Below are 16,486 nucleotides of genomic sequence, written 5' to 3' on the forward strand. Positions count from 1 at the left end.
TCATCTGAATCTCACAAGAAACTAAATGCTTACAGATTGACTATCATTATTTAATGAAGATCTGTTTCCTCATAGAATATGTCACTAGTTTAACTTTTATTCAATACTTCATATTAATTACCACAATGTCCCCTTTGCAGTGTGTGTGAGGGTCCTTCATTTTCAGTCATATATCTTCTTGCGTGTAAATATTTCTGTGTTGAGCAGGGTGTGGCTAGGGAATTTGAGGAGACAAAAGAAATGATACAAATATAACCAATTTTGCTCTATTTTATTGACAGCAAATAAGAGTCAAATATATAAGCTTGGGCTTCCTTGGTGGTGCAGTGGTTAAGAATCCACCTGCCAATGCAGGGGACACGGGTTCAAGCCCTGGTCTGGGAAGATTGCACATGCTGCAGAGCAACTAAGCCCAAGAGCCACAACTACTGAGCCCACATGCCACAACTACTGAAGCCTGTGCACCTAGATCCTGTGCTCCACAATAAGAGAAGCCACTGCAACGAGCAGTCCATGCACCGCAACCAAGAGGAGCCCCCACTCGCCACAACTAGAGAAAGCCAGCACACAGCAACAAAGATACAATGCAGCCAAAAATAAAAATTAAATTAAATTAAATTTTAAAAAGGTGTCAGCTTGTAAATAAAATGTTTTTATTTCAAAAGCATGTTTATTCTATCAAATTTTGCCTCTCTAAGAGAGAACTTAATCTCACAAACTTCTATACTTTTTATATCATTAATTAAGGCAACAATTTTCATTTAGACAAATTACTATCTGCAAAGAGCCACCTCATGGCACAACCAAGAGAATCCTTTTCACTTGTTGTTTTGTGTAATTAGCAGCAATTCCACTCTTCCCCAGCCTATCCCTCCACAGATAATAGTATGAATGGGATCCAAGGTGGAATGCAGAAGCCTTGCTTTTGAGAAAGAAATTCATGTAAATCACAGTCTATGAGTTTTCACAATTTTTTCTTGCCTTCTATAACACTTTGTACACAGATATATTAACACATAATTTGTAATTCACAATATTATAATTATTTGATTATGAGTCATCCTCAAAGTAATTTGTAATGATTTCTTCTCAAAATCTATCCCAGCTCTTTGCACTTATTAGGTATTAAGTAATTGTCTAAATATCTTACCCATCATAGGAATTACCAGGCAGCATTACATGTCTGTCTGTCTTGGGTATAAACATATATACCCGTATATCCTTTTTAATTCTAACGAGAACTAAAATCCAGCAAAAGAAGCAGTTCTTGTAACCAATTAAATATTTGAAGGGGTTATAAAGACTTATTTAAACTAAATGATTTGCAATTAGTGCAATGTAATGTATCTCTCTGTATATCAGATTGGAAAACTAATAGGGTGAAAATATATCTACCTATAACACATACTTGCACTTCTGTCAATGTCTAAATATTTTGTTTTACTAAGAGAAATATTTATTGCATTTTGCTGTTATCCAATATAGTGTTACATATTGTGAATTACAGGGATCTGATCTATGAACAATATATCTGGTATATATTTAGAAGTGGTAGGGATAATACTCAATGAAAAGGTCTTCTAGAATAATTTCATAGCTTGTAGTACTGAGTCGGTAATTTTCTAATAAAAAGTTACCAACGTTACCCAGCTTCATTAAAATTTCTAGGATATTTGCATCTGTACATATTTTATATTTTATCAAAACAGTTCAAACATATAGAAAGTAATGTGGTATAATATCCACTCATGCATCTATCTTTCTATATTTAGAGTTCACTTCTCCCTCCTCTTCTCTGTGTGAAAGAGCTAAAGACACCTTCCCTATCATGTTCTCCAAACTTTTTTCTTAAGGTAACAAATGTTTTGAAATATGGTGCAATTGCTATATAATTTTACTATTGACAGATAATAGAAAATACATATACTGGTCTCTGCCCTCAGTCCCTGGCACAGAGCTCCTAAAATTTTTGTAATTTCCAAGTGATAATAGCACCAGAAGCATCTTTTGTTCTATTGAGGTAATTCTGGATGGACCCATGGTTGGATCTTAGATGAGGGCTGGTCACCAGAAAGACTGAACTATGATTAGAAGCTGCTAATTTTCAGTCTGGCCCCCACATACCTCTAGAGAGGGGAAAGGACCTGGAAACAGAGTTCATGATTGATCATGCCTACATGAGGAAACCTTCATAAAATCTCAATGGGATTTTCCATAAAAAGAATGGGGGTCTGGAGAGCTTTCAGGCTGGCAAACACATCACTCCACAGGGACAGAAGCTCTGGTGCTCGGGGACAACCTAGACCTCACCCTTTGTATCTCTTCATCCTGCTGTTTATCTGTATCCTTTATCATCTGAAGTGGGGTGGGAGAAGTCTTGTGAGACTGAGTCCTTACCTGTGGGATCTGACACTATCTCCAGGTAGATAATGTTAGAATTGAGTTAAATTATAGGACACCCAGTTGATGTCTCAGAGAATTGTTTTTTGTGGAGAAAACAACAGCCCACATTTGGTGACCAGATGTGTCAGAAGTGAAGTATTTTCTGTGAACAGTAAAGGAGATACACATTATCCCCCATCCACTATAGACTGAACTGAGGTTTTCCCTACAACAGAAGAAAAAAGACTGAGTTTTCCTTCTTAACTACATATATGTTTGTGAAAATATATGTATTCTTACAATATATACTATTTTTATCACTTAAAAATGACATCAAATTCCATAAGTCATTTGATATCTTGGACAAATATATAATCCAGGTAGATTGTAAAATAAATAAACATACTGCACATACATGTAACTGGGCAAGTCCCTCCCTCCTCAGGAAAGACAAGTAGTATAATAAGAGCTCATTTATGAACATTTATTCCATTCAGAGCAATATTCTAGATGTATTACATGAGTATTTTTTTCTTTATTCCTCACAATAAACCTAAGAGGTAAGTGTTATAAGTTTCTCATTTTCCAAGTAAGTAAAAGGAGACAAGGAGCTATATTTGTCTGTGGTCTCTTGGTCAGCACGTGGCAGACCTGAGATTTGAACCTTGGCAGACATATTCCAGAATCTTCTTTTTTAGCTACTTTCTTGTACATGAATTTGATTTTGTGAACCATCAAATAGTCACTACCCTTTACACATTGACGTAATAAAACTGTGGTACTTATGAGAGACAAACAAACCTATGAAAATTGAATTCTAAACCCTTAATCCTTAATGTTAGATACTAGATCCCTTTGAAACTCTGATGAATACTATGGACTTTCCCCCCAAAGATTTGGGTGTACACATATAGATGTACATTACATTGTTTTGTGTTGTATTTTAGAATTTCTTTGGCCAGATTAAATACTCATTAATGAAAGTAAAAATAAATAAACACTCTCTATATTGTTCCTTTCCCTAATACTTTATAAAAATTGTTTTAACCAATTTTTCTTTTAGCTATAAAATATTTTAGATCGATTTGTTCATTTTTTAGTAACTTTTAAAAACACAGGACATAATGGTCTACTAGCATGTTTTATAATCAGTGTTTAGGTTACTCTCAAAGGCTCTTCAACATTCCATGTAGTTTAACTCTGATATTAATATCTCTAAGAGCATAGAAAGACAGACAATTATTTTGGGGTTGAGGATATTTTTTGTGGGCTGGCTTGAAAATGTTGCTATTTTCAACAACATTTTTTTTTGGAAGGGGGCTGATCACATTAAATCAATATGCTATACTTGTCTCCCTTACCTTGATTATGATAACTACTACCTCCTAATAATAAAAATAAATGGAACAGATTCTTGTAGGAAACTTTTTTCTTGTCTCCACCCAAGGTTCATCAATGAACATTTATAGAAATAATATGTTGAGTGTGAGAAGTTAGACAGAGTAATAATGTTCATATCAAAGTGGAGAAAAAAATCTGTAAATATCTTTTTTTAAAGATTTGGTAACTATTAGCCAGACCATTATAAGTGGCAAGTAATAAAAAATCCAATGCAAATGAAATAGGTTAGTTAAACACAACTAAAAGTCTAAAACTAATCTGTCCCCAAGCATGGCTTGACCAATGGTACTAAACAATTTTTCAGCAGTTTGTTCTACCCTCCTCTGTATTGCAGCTTCACCTGCAAGCTAGGTCTTCTCATGGTGGACATAAATGTTTGCTGCAACGTGGATTACATAACTTGCTTTTTTCAGTACAGGAAGAGGCTGCTTCTCAAAACTAATGAATAAATTGCTTCACTATGATTGGAGCATCCTGAATCAATCATTGCTACAAGGGGATTACCATATACTAAGTAATGTATTTGAGTTACATAGAGCAATGTCATACATTTCTAGTGTCAAAAAAAATTAATTGTATATGCACTTTTGTAGTTGCTTTTATTGAAAGACATACATATCTGAGTGGTATTAGTGTGACAATTATGGATCCTGGGCTTCACTAATCTACCTCATATTCTATATTACCAAGTTTATCTGTAATTCTCTGGATTCAGTTCTGAAATGTAAATTTTCTACTTGTCCCCCATTCAGTATTATGTTCATTATGAGAATGGAGTGCATATCAAGGGTAATATGATAATGGCCAGTTGGCTTTATATTTGTCATATGTGATCCCCGTGAGAATAACCTACAAACATCAGTTGTTGATTATCTTTTAGAAATGACATTTTAACACAGACAACCTTTTGGGAATCCCTTTGAAGACTTCAATTTCTACTGTATGAAGGAAATTGAAATTAACATAATGGAATTAAAAAATCAAAACCCCCAAAACCACACTCTTAATTTTTTTTTTAATTATGTTTTAACAATAGTCACTTCTTAAAGTTTTGTCATGTTTTCACAAAGTAAGACACTTTTTTAATCAGGATCATCCTCTCTTACTTACCAACACTTTGAAACTTTTAGCAGCTGGACAATTCCTGATGGTAGATTTGAAAGTGAGGGTAAATAGGGTTGTCATAACTAGTCATCAAATCAATCAATAAATCATTCAATCTCTTTTTAACCAAAGTTATATTTTTGTGCCAGTAATAGAAGGAATGTATAATTTCCCAAAAACATATTCTATTTACTGGCCACGTTTTGGAAATAAAGTTATTTCATTGATATTCATGCACTTCTAGTATAAATGTTTATATAGTTCAATTAAGAAAGTTTCTATGTCTGTAAATTGGCAAGAGGTATACAATGTATACTTTTTAAAAACTACTAGAAAGTAGTGACTTTCCAGAGTTTTTGTGAGAAAGTACCTGGTTCAGAATCTGGCACTAATTCAGTATGCAATAAAATAGACCCTTATTTTGTTGCTATTATAATGATTGTCTTTCAATTTTATGGTTTTATGGCATAATCTATTTTTACAATTTTATTGAGATACAATTGTCATGCAACACTGTATAAGTTTAAGGTGTATAGCATAATGATTTGACTTACATATGTCATGAAGTGATTACTACAAGTTTAACATCATTATCTCATACAGATCCATCATCTCATATAGATACAAGAAAAAGAAAAAGAAAATAATATTTTTTCCTTGTGATGAGAAGGATCAATTCTCAACAACTTTCACACATACCAAAAATATGGAATGCTTCAGAAATTTGCATGTTATCCTCTACAGGGTCATGCTAATCTTCTCTGTATCATATTAATTTCAGTATATATGCTGCCAAAGCTAGCACAATCTATTTTTTTAAATGCCTATTTCAGTAGACCTTCCATGTTTACCAGACAAAGCAATTCTTTTTAAAAATTTCTATATTTTTTTCAGTGAATTAAGTAGTGGTGAAGTGATATTCTGTGGTGTACTTTACCAATCAACAAAAGATGAGAGTCTTTCTGAAATATTTATTTTAAGCCTCAGAATTTAAACATTGGACTTTTGCTTCTCTGGATCATTCTCAAGATCAAACAATAAACAGTTTGATTTGACGTATTTCCTCTTTGGTGTTTGCTACATCTGTTATAACATAACAAACAATGGTAGAACTTGATGAGAATTTGTAGGAGGATGTATATAAATAAACTGAATTTCCACTTGAAAGTTATTAATTTTACCTTGGTATTAAAATAGAGGTAACATTTATTATAGTATCTATCTGCCAAACAACATATTTCAAATAATGGCTTCATGATTACAATACTATCTTAAGTGGGTTAGGTACATAACCAATGTAATCTCAAGGTCACTGTTTTACTAAAAGCTCATCTAACAATTTAAATGTTCTAACTCTCCAAATTTTTGAAGACTAAATTTAATCACCCATAGAGGCAAAAATTCCCCCCAATAATATTACTTTTGAAGTACTTAACCTTTAACATAAGGTCACCTGCCTCTTAGCTTAAAGGCTTTATCATATTTCTTTTCAGTGTACTTTATATCTAGCAATTTTCCATTCAAATAAGTGCACTCAGGCAGATATACTGGTTTTCCAGCCTGTAATAGAGATAGTAGTCATCCACTCTTCTTAATTTGTTAACTGAAAAAAGAACTTTCAGGGGTATATTTGACAGATTTTAATACACAAAGGGCTCATATTGACCCCTAAAATAGCAGATGGAGACAGAATGATCTACTAAAGTAGCCACCTTAGTTACAAACTGTATTTTAAATGCCTTCATCAGAGCTGTTATTGACTCTAGTTTTAAATGGGATTGCTGGTCAGAGTTGGTAATAAACTCTTTTTTTTTTCTGATTATTTCCTAAGCTATTCAAGGTTTGGAAACCAAACACTCCTACTCAGAGTAAATAAAAAAAATAAATAAAGTCTAATGAGGGGAAAGCCAGCCCCCCCCCCAAATAATTTTGAATGGTATATTGCTATAGATGTCCTGATTTCCACTTTTAGAAAGTTTTTATAAAGCAAGAACCAAATTTGGTGGTTATTTCTTAAACTAAATCCGTCATGTAGTCAATAAATGTTTATTGAGGGACGACTCTGTGTTCAGACACTTTTCTGAGGCAAGCAGTGGACAAGAGAGGCAAAGACTTTCCTTTCTGGAGCTCACATTGTAGAGAGATGGACAGGTGGATGTTAGATCGAGTAGTTAGCAAAATGAGGAAGAAAACAAATATTTTTTTATTTTACATGATAAGTGTTATTAAAAAGAAAAAAACATATTCTGACATACTGAGGGGATACATTTTAGATTTGGTGGTTCAGAAAACCCTTCTCTAGAAGAAATATTAAAGATGTTTTCTGATGAGTACTGTCCATATGACCAGCTGTAGGTAGAACATTCCAGGCAAAGGGAATAAAAAAATAAAATAAAATAGCTCATGGGAATATTTATATTTGATCAAAATGTGAACCACGGAGGTTTGATGATATTTAAATTTTTGAAATGTCCTAAAAATTTATGAATGTAGTGTTTTAAGGTGGGTTATCTAAGGGATAAAAAAGTTTCCACTGACTTCAGAAAAAGACGTAGGAGAGCCATCTTCAACCTAATTTTCTTGTTCAATCCCATTGTAATGAAATTTATTAATCTAAGTGTTCAATTATCACTAACTATCTCTTTCTTCATAGGACGGATGCTCAATTATTTCAGCTGTCACATTTTAAATGATCCTTTAAAATAGTATTTAAAAATATTTTTTATTTTCTCAACCCACAGTAAGAAACAGTCTTTATCTTTCAACCTAATACACACACACACACACACACACACACACAAAGAGGCACGTGCACATATAGCTGAAAAATGTTTCACAGAACAATGCTTTCAGTTTCCGTGTGTGATGAGCTCTAGTATTTTTTATAATTTCATTTAAAAAATTGCTTCTTGCAACTTACTGAACTGATTTCCTGAGCCACCAATAGGTCTCAATTGAAAGAGAGTTATAAAGATCATTTAGCAATATGATCACTCTGATCTATATATTAAAAACAAAAGACAAAGAGCTAGACCAATTACTATAGGCTAATTAAAGTTATTTATATTTTCAGGGAAAAAATTAGCACAGTTCTGCAATATTTTGACAAACACCAAATTCAGAAAAAAACAAAACAAAACAGAATTAACTTTTTCTTTGCCCAGCAACATTGTAATTTTGTATTTGCTAGGCAAGCAATGCTTATATTTAATGAAGTAATATAAAGAATTCCCTTACTTGTAAGAAAACTGATTTTCTTTGTCCTGGCCCCAGGTATTAGTCTCATTTAGAATGAGAAAGAAGTATTTAAGAATTTAGCAGGAGTGAACTCTAAAGAGAATTATAGTAAAAGAAAAAAAGATATCAGTTCTGAAACTTTATAACAGTGAATCTAACATTTAAAATAAACTTTTATCAGTAATATTTGAAATGTTTACTTAAATTTATTCTCAAATTTTTGACCACCTCAAGTGACAGTGTAACATAATAGAATATGCCAAAACGAAGTCTCACACAAACAAATTTTGGCTTCAGAATACATATTGACATAGAAAACGCTGGATGTTATGGAATTTACCCACAACCTACAATAAGAGTCAAGTCACATTTGGAATGTATGGCTTTCAACCAACTGAAAGCCAGCCCTCTTGGTTCCTTCCCCTTTTTCAACTCTGACATCTTAGAGCCTTTTTAAAAAAAATTGTTACATTGAGAAAAAAAATTTAAATTGTTATGCATATACTGTAAAATCAAGATTTTATAAATGTGTAACCCAGAAAGTCAAGTGAGTTCCACAGATTTAGGTAGGAAGTACTCAGACATTGTACATAGGCAAACCAGGGGCCTTCCAAGAGTTTTCTAATTTCTAGGGAGTAGTCCAACTCCTGCAATTTTTCTGGCTCCTTTTCTATTCTGGGTTACCCCAGGGTCAAGTTACCAACGCTGCTGCAATCATTTACAGACTCTATTGTAGATGTGGAAGGTTATGTGGCAGGGTTTCATCATGAATCCCACAAACTTCCCCATCAACTGACTCCGACCACTTGGCCTACTACATTTATGCTTACAAATTCCTTCCCAGGGCAATTAACACACTCCTGCCTTTGGCTCATGTAGGATGGTTCTACCACATTCAGGCCTCTTGAATAGAAGGTACCCCCAGTACCTGGTTTATCTTGAAGTTTCCTGACAAGAGAAGGCCTCTCCCCTAAGAAATTCTTAAACACAACACAATATACACACATGTTTTGAAAGCACCTTATGCAAATCTGAAAAGATGCTTGATTAGCTGTCCCTTCACTTTTCTCCAAGGCAACCTCCACGTTAAGTCTGGTTGAACTGCAGGCTGCAGATACTTTTGTACTTAGGGAGGATAAAGTTTCAACAAATTCACAAATTTTATCTTAGTGTTTTAAAGAAGAGGTGTCCACATATTTTCATGGTGGACCACACAGTCAGAGATCCACATATATAAGCTTTTTTGTTTTGTATGTTTTGTTTCTTAAAACAACTTTACTGAGCTGTAATTTACATAGAATAATCTGCAACAATTTCGAATATACAGTTACATGTGTTTTAACACATTTACACACTGGTGTAACCACCAACATAATCAAGATCATGTTCTAGACACTCATATAAATGAAATCATACAGTGTATACTCTTCTATGTCTAACCTCTTTCACTCAGCTATTCTTGTTTAGGTTCACCCATGTTGTTGTATTTATTAATAGTTTATTCCTTTTCTTCAGCAAGTAGTATTCCATTATACTTATATAACACAATTTGTTTACCCATCACCTGCTGATACACATTTTTGGTTTGTAGATATATAAACTTTGTGACTCTTCTAAAATTTAGTATACTATGTAGAAACTAGTTCAAATGCATACATTACAGGAAACATATGTTAATTCCATAACAATTCTACCACATAAATTCTGAAAACATCTGAAGGTTTTTTTTTTAATTGTATAACATTAAGATAATTTAGAAGGAAAACAGACAAGAGGACTTAACTATAATTATCAAATTCTCCAAAATTTCTTCTCAAATTCTTTATTTCTCAGCAAACAATTCTGAAATTTTTAAAAGTCAGAGATTCCATTTAACTCATTCAGCCATGGCGAATGAGTGCAGGTCTCACATTTTCATGAAATCAATGCATTTTAAAACTGGAATTCTTACTCCTCCTTGAACAATCTACAATGCCTCTGTTTTTTTTTTTTTCTTCACAGATGATAATTCAGCTTGTTTAAGCATTTTGTTACATGAGCAAGAAAGTATAAAGCCCTTGATGTGAGGAAGCAGCTAAGTAAATATCAGTTGGTTTCCAGGAACTAGTCATCTGACATATTTAAATAAACCAAATGCCCATCCTCTGGTTCATCTTAATTCAAATATTGGTAACAGTTAAAAGCACAGTTACCAAAAAATTCAGAAGCTTTAAAACTTTTCTTATTACCTCTTGCAGTGAAGCTGACTTGCAAACTTCTCAGCACAGAGTCCACTGACAGAAACCTGCCTTTTGAATTGAATAAAATTTTAAAAACACACACTTCTACATTATTTCATTATAGGAGTCTATTTGTGGCAAATGAGCGCAATGTTTAGACCAAATATGTCACATTCCTTCTGGCCAAGAAGTTAGATCCTACTAGGAGAAAAATTAGTCTAAAAAGTGGAAACACTGCAGTCCGTATATTGGATGATCCTGGCTTCCAGGATAGAATTAAATCAGAGGAGAGAAACAGGAAGTGATTGGAAATATGAACCCAAAAAGAATCAGGATAAAGGGTGGAAGACATACATAGACATTTGTCCAAAGAAGATATACAGATTGCCAACAAACACATGAAAGGATGCTCAACATCACTAATCATTAGAGAAATGCAAATAAAAACGACAATGAGGGGGGCTTCCCTGGTGGCGCAGTGGTTGAGAGTCCGCCTGCCTATTCAGGGGACACGGGTTCATGCCCCGGTCCGGGAGGATCCCACATACCACCGAGCGGCTAGGCCCGTGAGCCATGGCCACTGAGCCTGTGTGTCCGGAGCCTGTGCTTCGCAACGGGAGAGGCCACAACAGTGAGAGGCCCATGTACCAGAGGAAAAAAAAAAAAAAAAAAGACAATGAGGTATCACCTCACACAGGTCAGAATGGTCATCATCAAAAAATCTACAAACAATAAATGCTGGAGAGGGTGTGGAGAAAAGGGAACGCTCTTGCACTGTTGGTGGGAATGTAAATTGATCCAGCCATTATGGAGAACAGTATGGAGGTTCCTTACAAAACTAAAAATAGGGCTTCCCTGGTGGTGCAGTGGTTGGGAGTCCGCCTGCCGATGCAGGGGACACGGGTTCGTGCCCCGGTGTGGGAAGATCCCACGTGCCGTGGAGCAGCTGGGACCCTGAGCCATGGCCGCTGAGCCTGCGCGTCTGGAGCCTGTGCTCCACAACAGGAGAGGCCACAACAGTGAGAGGCCCGTGTACTGAAAAAAAAAAAAAAAAAAAAAAAACCTAAAAATAGAACTACCATATGACCCAGTAATCCCACTACTGGGCATATACCCTGAGAAAACCATAATTCAAAAACAGTCATGTACCACAATGTTCATTGCAGCACTATTTACAATAGAAGGACATGGAAGCAGCCGAAGTGTCCATTGCTAGATGAATGGATAAAGATGATGTGGCACATACATACAATAGAATATTACTCAGCCATAAAAAGAAACAAAATTGAATTATTTGTAGTGAGGTGGATGGACCACCTCTATCATACAGAGTGAAGTAAGTCAGAAAGAGAAAAACAAATAGTGTATGCTAACGCATATATATGGAATCTAAAAAAAAAAAAAAAAAAAAAAAAAAGGTTCTGATGAACCCAGGACAGGAATAAAGACACAGACGTAGGGAATGGACTTGAGGACACAGGAAGCAGGGAGGGTAAGCTGGGATGAAGTGAGAGAGTGGCATTGACATATATAAACTACCAAATGTAAAATAGATAGCTAGTGGGAAGCAGCCGCATAGCACAGGGAGATCAGTTCGGTGCTTTGTGTCCATCTAGAGGGGTGGGATAGGGAGGGTGGGAGGGAGATGAAAGAGGGAGGAAATATGGGGATATATGTATATGTATAACTGATTCACTTTGTTATAAAGCAGAAACTAACACAGCATTGTAAAGCAATTATACTCCAATAAAGAGGTTAAAAAAAAAAAAAAAGGAATCAGGATAGAAAGGACAGAGACAAGGAGACCTTCTTCCTCAGGTAGAAGGGAACTAATGTTGATCATCTCTTCCCACCTTCAGTCACTTTGAGAACTAGATAGATACCATCGCCCTGCACTCTCACTCATTCAGAACTTTTATCCAGTTCCATCCCAAACCTAGTTTAATTTAAATCATGGATTTCTTTTCAATCTTTACAACTTTTCAAAGAAAAGGAAACACAGCATATGAAGGACTTCAAGAATCAAGCACATGCTTCTGCTTGCCATGATTTAAAAAAAAAAAAATCTGCATGCAAATTATCCATTCTCCTTCCCATCCTCAAGTTACCCACCAATCTGACAAAAGTGTCTTGCTTTTTTTCATCCTAATTATTTATACATTGTGAGCAAAATGCAGGAGTAGAGATCCCTGTGACTCACAACTAGATTCCTCCTTCTATGTTGCTTAATGGTTGGCATCTTTGGGCAAAATCATTTTTAGTGCTTCCAGTCTATCAAATTTATAAACATGGAGTCAAGGTTTTTCATCACAACAGACCTTGTCAAATGTTATTATTATACCCTAATATTCTCATCTAATAACACTGTCTAGAAAGAAAGAAAATTTTCCCCACATTGTTATTCTTAGTGAATCCATGCTCATTTCTAGTTATCATCATTTCCTTTTCTAGATGCATAGCATGACACTAATTTCTCCAGGTCATTTTACAAGAAAACCTGAAATCTGAATTCCTTCTGAAAAATTTCCTTTATCTCGTGTCACTCATCAAAAATACATCATTAGGACTTCCCTGGTGGCGCAGAGGTTGAGAGTCCACCTGCCAATGCAGGGGACACAGGTTCGTGACCCAGTCCGGGAAGATCCCACATGCCGCAGAGCGGCTGGGCCCCTGAGCCATGGCCGCTGAGCCTGCGCATCCAGAGCCTGTGCTCCGCAACGGGAGAGGCCACAACAGTGAGAGGCCCGCGTACCGCAAAAAAAAAAAAAAAAAAAATCATTAAAGGAGAATTCCCTATTTTTTTTACTATCTGTGTCTGTACATCTTTTTCTCATTATAATGGAGGGAGTACAATTCTTACCTTAAAAGCCAACTTTTTCGTTCTTGCTTCTAGACCCCATCAACTTCTTTATTACCATGGAATCCAGAGTAAGCAGAGTAAGATAGGAGAGTGGTGGGAAATAAACTTGGAGAGAGGGGCAGAGGCCAAACCCCAAAAGAGACAAATGTTTTAAGCTTCATAAGAGGACATGTGAAGAATTTAAGCTAATGACTAATGATGATATAGTCTGATTTTATTTGAATGAGTGAGAAAAGCAAATTCACTTGATTTGGGGATTGCATCTTCCTACACATATGACTTGTTTTCACGAGGTTTCCTGAATGCAGAAGGTTTCAGGAGAAATGTGGAATCCAGGAGACCTACAATGGCCTTTACCAATGCTTGTGCCTGAAACTCAGTCAGTGGGAGTTTTAATATTCATGTCGCTGCCTTCCCCCTCTTTATTTTAAATGTGCTTTGTGTCCTGTAGGATATTGAATATGTGCATTGCTTTCACAGAAAGGAAAACAAATAGCAAACAAACTTAGACTAGAGAAGCTATTCCCAGCATCCCCCTAATGCAACCGTCTGTCTCATCTGACCCCAAGAGAGAATTCTAATAATGTTATCATTTCATTCCCATTTCAGGAACTTTGCATTTTTATATATGCTAAAGAATTCAGCAAGTCATCCAACTGGCATAAGCAATAGGAAAACTTCCTTTAGAGCACAGGTGTACAAGCAAACAAATTCTTTCTGTGCTTGAAAATTGATCCTTCAATATAGCAAACTTCTCAGCAGTGTGCTGGGCTAGCAGGAAGAGGTGCAGGAGTGCACAGCTGTCAGGTAGAGGAAACAGATGTGATCGCCTCCTCTCACCTTCCAGCAGAGTCGGGAATAGATACTGTCACCCTGAACGATCTTTTCCCAGTCACACTACCAATATGGATTTATTACAAGCAGAGATAAGTCACTCTGCATGCGTGTGTTTATGACAGAAAAGAAAGAAGGAAGGAAGGGTGGGAGGGAGGGAGAAAGGAAGGAAAGAAGGAAGGAAGGAAGGGAGGGAGGGAGGAAGGAAAAGGGAGGGAGGGAGGAAGGGAGGAAGGAAGGAAAGAAGGAAGGAAGGAAGGAAGGGAGGGAGGGAGGAAGGAAGGAAGGAAAAGGGAGGGGGAAGAAGTGGGAAGGGGAGAGGGAGGGAGGGTGAGGAGGAAGGGAGGGAGGGAGGAAGAAAGCAAGCAAGGAAGAAAGGAAGGAAATCAAGCAGTGGAGTATTAAACTCTGAAGTGATTAGCTGGTTAGCTCTGGATGCCTTGGAGAGATAACCTCATGTCACTGACGCTATGTAGGGGGCAGTGGGTTGTAAACATTTTTGAAAAGCAAAACAGTTCCAGGCATATATCAGAGTAGCATTAAAGTGAATAGTTAAACATAATGCAGTGGTAAACTTTAGGCTCCAAATTTATCACTGGAACCTGGATATACTAAAAGCCCTAGAATCCTGGAAGGACTCCCTTTGTGACCAGCTCCAGTGGTGGGTAGGCTTTGTTCTGCTTCTAAGTCACAAAAGCTATGATTCCAAATTAAGAAATTAAATCATTATCTCCCAAAGCTTACATTTTTTCAAGTAATGTCAAAACTTGAAGCACAACTAACATCAAATGGAGTTTACAGTTTTGTTTAAGAGGAATAGATTTATTTGACATCTAAGCCACCTCAACCCACTGTTCTTTATAGCATATCTCTGCTTCTTATGAATCTTAAAAAAATCCCACGGTAGACAGAAAATCACTTTGATATTGCTACATCAAGCTTTTTCAACATTTACTGCTTTCTTCAGTCAAATATCAGAGCCACAAAACTGTAACCGGATGCCATGTAACTACTTTGCTTTTCTTTCAAACATTGCTATTACATAGCATAAGCCAAGCAAACAAGCCTGCACAGCTCTCTGGCGTATATGTTTCGCAGACACCTCTGAGTGCTTCTGTTGTATTCCCTGTATTCCTATGTACTTTCTAAGCGTGGACAATCAAAGGACTGTCTCCAACTCCAGCCTCCATCCCTCCAATTCTTTCAAGCTAAGGCGTCTTTAGGGTTTGACGCTGATAAATTTAAGGCAGCCCAAGTTTAATCAACATTCTTTTTTAATCCTTCAACTAAGAGTCCCATGCGTTAAACACCATTTCAAATCAGGCATGTGTTAGCTCCAAAACTGGTCTTGAAAACTGAATTACAAAGTTTGTTCTGACAACACATCCAAATTAAATTTTACCTTGACAAGAGCTAACATGTCATCATCTTTAAAGCTTCTTTATTGCCTACTTTTCTATCTAAACGTTTGTTGCCGGTGGGGGTAAAATGCCCGCCAAGTCCAGTTTCACCTGACCCCGCAACATTCAGGAAACACAACTGGTGCGTTGTCGTTATGTTTATCCACCTGAATCCTCTATTCTCTCCTTCTCTGGGTTGTTTCTTTTCTTTTTTTTTTTCCATTTAAAGAAGAAACAGCAAATGTTTTAAGGTAAATTTTGGCTAAGCAATAGTTTTCGGGTGTAAATAGAAATTGTTTATTTTACAGGCATTGTACATTAAAGTAAATTCTGCTGCATTTGAAAACCCATCAGCTTTATTTTGTACTGGTATTCAGAATCCTTTCCTTTTTGACCAATATTATATATAAAGTTCCTCTGGGAAGATAATGTGCATGATTGCAGTCTTGCCTTGTTAAAATCCATAGCTTTTTATGCAGTCGTGTTTTCACCTATGAATTATGCATGAAAGAGGATCTCATTACATTTCATTTTCTTTACAGCGGCATCCTCTCTTCTAGACGGACTGGGTTTCCCATCAGCCGAGCTCCCCTCACCCTGCAGCTTGGCTCCATCTCGATGCCTTCATAGCGTTTTAGACAAAATAGGCGTGTTTAACTTGTCACCTCCTGCCTGGTATAAATTATTCACTGGAGCTTTGCACAGATTTGTGAGATAACCAGCCTGGACTCGGGGAAACTTCACAGGCTGTGTGTGGGAATCCGACAGATACATGGAAGGCCCTTTCTCTACCAGTTGTCCAAGGCAGAGGAGAAACACTGCCTTGACTCCAAAAAAATAGTCTCCTTTTAAAACTTAAAAATGTCTCACTCTCCTTCATAAAATATAAATTATCTATAAACGTTTGCCACTTAGATGGGTGTGTTTCAGTGTTTTTCTTTTTTCCTCAGAACTAAAGGTCAAGGAACAAAGCACTGTGGGCTTTTTTTTTTCTTTCTTTTTCTTTTTTGAAATGAAGCCATTGGTCTTCCATACCTGACAAGATGAAT

Source organism: Hyperoodon ampullatus (assembly GCF_949752795.1).
Source record: "Hyperoodon ampullatus genome assembly, chromosome: 17".
Lineage (NCBI taxonomy): Eukaryota > Metazoa > Chordata > Mammalia > Artiodactyla > Ziphiidae > Hyperoodon > Hyperoodon ampullatus.